Raw genomic sequence first — 6,000 nt, 5'->3', positions numbered from 1 at the left:
TTGTTATCAATAATTAGTATGATTTTTGCCGTTTACTTAACAAAAAGGCAGAAAAAGGCTGGGTCAGTGGTAGCGGTTCAGGCTTGTCACTTTTCATCAGCTTAAGTGCTGAGAGCAGATGTGAATCAGGTTACAGCTAAAAGCTTTATATACCAGTGTTCACAGCCAAGAGTGCATTTGGTTAACTTTTATATGTTATGATTCCTAAAAGGGGAAGGTTCTTGATGACTAAGAATCCATTTGAGGTAATGAGAGCTCACTTGAAGCTAACGGGCTCAACTTCGTTAAGTAGTGCATGCAAATAACCTGGATTTGGCTTGCAAGCTACACTGAAAACTCAGTAGCCCCCGATAGAGGCATCCACAGACGACAGCAAACTTCAACCCACAGGCTCACACAGCTCAAATGAGCATTTCTATCCCTTTTCTTATGCAGATAACACACTTGCTGATATTAATATCCACTAGATGACTATCAAACATATATAGCACTCAGAAGAAGCTATGTATAATTGGGGAAGTGGTCCTACGCTGTGGAATATTTCTTAAATTAGACTCCTCGTTTCTCTTTCCAAGCTGGCTCTTACAAATTTCCTGTCTCCGTCTAACTAACTGCTCCGTTCGTTAGCTGAAAACAAACAAGCATATTAAGAAGATAAAGCCTTTTTGTGGCTTCTGGGATGCAATCTCCCATTTTGCCTTAGACCTGTTTGTTTTCTTGGGTTTCAAATTTTGCGTTTAAGCATATTTGGAGACAGGATGACTGAACGTACATCTGCCAGCTTGCCTGAGCTAAAGGAGCTCGGCACCTTTCCTTATAAGTCTCCTATGTCATTCCCCTAAGTTTGTTGCACTTCAGTGAAGGGCAGAGAGGCACTAGTGAAAAACCGTCTGAGTTTTAGCTAATTAGCTGCCCCGATTTTTGATTGCTTTATGACGTGGGGAGCTACGATAGGCAAATCAGGGCTCTGCCTAACATGGCAATGCTCAACATCTTTATGAACAAGTTAAGCATCAAGATTTCAGCCAAGTAGCACACCAAAAGTACCAGTGCAAGATATATTATTACATTTCAAGGTGGTTCAAAACAAGTGAGGTGAATTTGGCCGGTGGCCTGGGAAGATGTTATGGAAGGGAAGCCAGGTCAACTCAGTAGGTACTTTTTTGTTGTCTGTTACATACTTATGACTGTAAAAGCAGAAATCATCTGAGCTGTGCACAGCCTTGCAGAAGGATTTGGAACAAATAGGATTTTTTTCCTGTGTAAAACAATATGCACTCTATATTAGCAGCCACATTTCAGCCTGTTCCTGACTGCAGCTGTCAGGCGAGAAATGCAATTAACAACTCTACACTGGTTTAAAAGCAACAGATTTCTAAAATCCTGTTGTCTATATGGTTTCTGTGTTTCTAGACTTTTAGTAATTCTACCCTACCATAAGAAAAACGTCAATTGTCTTCCTGTGCAAATCTAAGATTAATGGTGTAGTGAACAGACGCACGTAGAAGCAACAGACAGTTACACTTTTTGCTTAATATAGTAAGTTCTAGGTAGGACTTGAGACCGTGAGTGAAATGTACGGGAGAAGTACAGATGAGGTTTTAAGAAACAGCCCTAGTGATTCACAATCTTTTCTCCCCACCATATTAAAACCTGGAAAATGGTAAAGGCACACATGTACGTGCAAGAATGCACTCACACAAACTCAAAGAAATAAAATAGATGAAGCTATTGTAAAACTGCCAAACAGCGAATCACCAATGGAAGTCATCATCAGTGATCAAAGCCTGATTGTCTAGCCCAGCTGCCAATTGCTGGACCAGTTGCAGCTGGTACCCAAATCCTGTTCTCAAATCTGCTGCTACAGTAGAGGAGGTGGTGCATCTCAGATGATAACCTGAATGCGAGCAAAGGCAGAGATGGTTATTCCTCATCTCTGAAGGCAGGAAAACTGCAGCTGAAACTGGAAGGGCTAACAGACTCAAAGGGTAATTTTCACATAAATCAGAACTTTCAGAAGCTACAAAAACCTCAGAGCTGAACCATTAAACTATCTAGTAAAAAAACAGACTGTTTGCATCCTCGACAAGACCTTGTCCATGGGAACGATTTCAGAATGCGTGTACTAGAGAAGCATGAAATAAATGTTTTAGAATAAAACTCTCTATCAGTAGAAGCACCGCAGAGACATCGTAGCAAGTATCTTGTAAATGGAAATACAAAACCCTCTGACGCATACATGAGTATGAACAGCACCTGGAGAAAAATCAGGCAACAGTGAAAGCTGAAAATCACTGATCATCATGGTTCAGATAGATAGCACACTGACCACCAGGTGGAGTCAGGAAGAAACAAAGTGGCTATCATGATATCAAAATCATTATGTTTTCTTCCGAAGCATGACGCTTTTGTTGTTGCAGCTCTGGTGGAGCAAGGGTGGGGTTAAGGTCCAAATTCAGACACCTAAAATCAGACTGCTACATGAGAGGCAGGTGTCTGTCTACACTTCAATTATAGTCAAAGGAGACCTAATCAGCACAGGCGGTGGAGTCTAGAAAGCCATTTGGCTGGTCAAATGCAGGTGTCTACTTCAGGCTCAGATAAATGGCTCTCTGGACTCCATTGATTACGTTGACTAGATCAAGTATGAAGGGAGCTTTGACATCTCACTCACATGTAGATGCACACTCCATTGAGGACACTAAAATTCACGTTGTTGAATGTGGAGATGAATCTCACTCCTTGGGTTTGGCAAGTTTTTTTTTTTGTTTGTTTTCTATTCTTTTTTCTTTTACGTGCAGTTTTCAGGTCATCTACATGCATGTGTGTATTAAAACGGGCTAGTTTAGGCACAGCATGCTTAAGACATTTACTTAGTGCAGCATTCTCTCCATGGCATCGCGGGTGACAATACTGATATTACAAGGCAATCGAAAAGTACACACTGCCTTGATTGTTGTGCAACTGCAGGTTTTCAGGAAGATAATAAGCAGCACATTTTTCCCAGACTGAAACACATAAGTGATTTTCCCCATTTCAACATCCCCCTCATTCTGATAAAACTCTCTCCTTCAAACTCATCTTCCAGCTTATCACGCTTTAATGAAATTCCTCCCATGCATACTTACAAATACATAGATCTGAGATAGTAAACCAAGGCCACTGCAATTAAAGTGGAGTACTGAAATATAAGTACCTCTCAAAAACTTGTAGCAAACATGTAACATAATCAATAAACCCCACCTAACTGCAATCTAAACACTTTTTATTGTATATTAAGGGTTGTTTTATTCTGTTGCCATTTTTTTCCCAAAGAAATCTCTTTGAAAAGAAAAAAAAGCAGCAACTGCTGCCAAACAAATATTATTCCAAATAAACTGTGCTCACAGCTTTTCATCTTTTCTCACCTTGAATCAGAAAAATCTCAAGTGAGAGCCTATGATGTCCAAGCAGACTGCATGACCTCCTCTGGAACAGTACACCAGAAGGAAATGAATGGAAATTGTCTTTAGCCTTCATAAAAGCTTATGCTGTCCTTGAACAAAGTGCTAGCGGGGAAGCATTATGCTCAATGAATTTGTTTACTTCTGCAAACTCCCCAGGCCGATGCATTTTGTCACTGATTACATGGAATCAAAGGTAGCATTTTTACCAAAGACAAAAAGGACGTATCTTTGGCTAAAACTGGTCATCGAATTGACGTTTAAAATCATGAGGTGTGCCAAACTCTTTGCAACCGTCAATAATACATAATGAATCCCCACGACCACCCCATTCTGACCGAAGTAGCACCTAGGAGCCCGATCCCTTCATTACACAGACTGGAACAAATATAGTAACTGACAGAGAGAGATTAAATCTCAAGAACTCCTTCATCCAAACCTTCATTCAAATCACTAGAAAAAAAATTACCTTCCCCAACTGATCATTTTTGTGTCCAGTTTCTTCTCATGTACTTTTATAAAGAAGGTCAGATACACCCCTTTAGATATGAGATGGGACCTGTTAACAGTTACGAGTTTTGAAGCAGCAGCAGTGACATTGTGTTAGCTCTAGTACCGAACTTGCAAAACCCAGCTTTCTTTGCACCAGCAGTTTCAATGGCTTTAAAAACCCTGTTGATTTTCCACTGATATCAGGGTATGCTGGGGGAGGAGGAAAAAAAGAAGGAAAAAAAAGAAAGCCACAAGTGGTCAAAGTTAGGTCTGCTTTGTAGAACAGCACCACAGAGTATAAGATACTGCACTACGTCTATCTGACTAGGTAGTTTTCCACCTGTCACAGGAGAGAGTCCAACCCAGTGCTTAAATCTTTGATATACCCTGAGGTTCCATCATTTCATCTCTCCTGAAACACCAAATTGTTCATTTCTCATTAATTGTCCTTTATACGGAGAGTTTTCAATTAAATTGGGAGCAGTGTTACACTCCTTACTTTGTGATATTAGTCCCCAAAGATTAATAGATATTGCTCGTAATTTCTGAATTGCCGTCTGTGTTCTGCTCTGCGCTCGGCACTCGTTCTGGTTATGAAACCAAAACAGAAAGTGTCTCATGGAGAGTGGCCGTAGCCATCTGGATCCCCGTGGGAGCTGTTTTGGTAGAAAGAATGGCCAACTCGGTTTGAGTGCAATGATAGATCTAAATGACTACAAAGCAGCTTGCAGCTCTGTAGAGGATGCCATCCAAATTTCAGTTAAATTTATTAATTCTTGAATGATGCAATCCAGGTGTGTTTCTACACTTATCAACTTTGTGTGCTTCAATGTTTGTAGGGTTTTTTTTTTTTTTTTTGTGATCTTGAAGAAGGAAGCTGGAAAGAAAATGGCCCTTCATATTTTAGGGGGAAAAAGAAGATTTTCAAAGCTAAGACTTCTAATCTGTGGAGACAATAAATAGTAAAGAAATCAAGTGGAAAATATTTTCTTGAAGGAGGCATCTGGAACTTGCTACCATGTTTTTATCATTCCTACTTAATATCTGCATTAAATAAATACCATGCAGAAGTCCTAAGCCCTATGCTAAGATTAGATAAGTAATCTCACATTTTGCAGGATTCAGAAAAAAATTACGCATTTGCATTCACAATCCTGTCACAAAAAATAAACTTCACTTGGGATGTTTATGAAGATAAGCAAATTTCTAACAGCTTTAGATTTGAAAATAATTCCACCTATACAGAGAATAATCCATAATCGTCCATATTAATACCGTTACATTTTCCAAAGAAGCATTTGGGAACGGTGCATACCCCAAGATGTGGAACAAGACGTATCGAGCCTGACCTAGAAACCCCTGTATTTAAAAGGTGACTGAACAGCTATGAGCAAGGAAGAAGTAAACAGCCAAACACCTGAAAGCTCACCTAAATGAAATAGGCCCTGTTGTTCACACATTACCGCTTTCTATGGCAAACGCTTACCTGCGTAAAAAGCACAAGAAATCATAAGCTGCTTGAATGTGAACATTTAACATCCAGCCTTTGGCTGTAGCTTCAACTATTGCTCAGCCCAGTGATATCTCCAGCTAGATGGACAGTTACTGGCAGGTAGCTCTTCTTCTGCTGTGGTCTCATAATCTATTATAGTCCCCAAAACGTCCAGCACAGCCAGCAGTCACCTGCAAGGCCCTGCAAGGCCATAGTCTTCTCTCATAGTTCCTGTTCACCCATGTTCTTCATAATCTCTCTCTATTTCTTTTCTAACAAGAAAGTGGTATACTTCTGGCAAGCCACCTACTTTTTGATAACATTGTTGAACAGTTAAATTCCACTCGCTGAAAGCCTCTCCCTGAACAGCTTTTTCAAAGTTTTCGACATCACGCTTGGTGGCCAGCTCATACCAGGTGGTCTGAATGTAATACATAATTACATAATACATAATATGTAATATCCAGCTTCAGAAACATATAAAACTGTTGTGTTGCTCTGTGAGAAGAAATGCAGAAGCAGAACCCTCAATCTGATTAGAAGCACAGTCTCATCCACATTGTTGTGCTAAAT

This window comes from Struthio camelus, chromosome 1 (genome assembly GCF_040807025.1).
Source record: "Struthio camelus isolate bStrCam1 chromosome 1, bStrCam1.hap1, whole genome shotgun sequence".
In the NCBI taxonomy this organism is placed as follows: Eukaryota; Metazoa; Chordata; class Aves; order Struthioniformes; family Struthionidae; genus Struthio; species Struthio camelus.
This window is presented reverse-complemented; position numbering follows the sequence as displayed.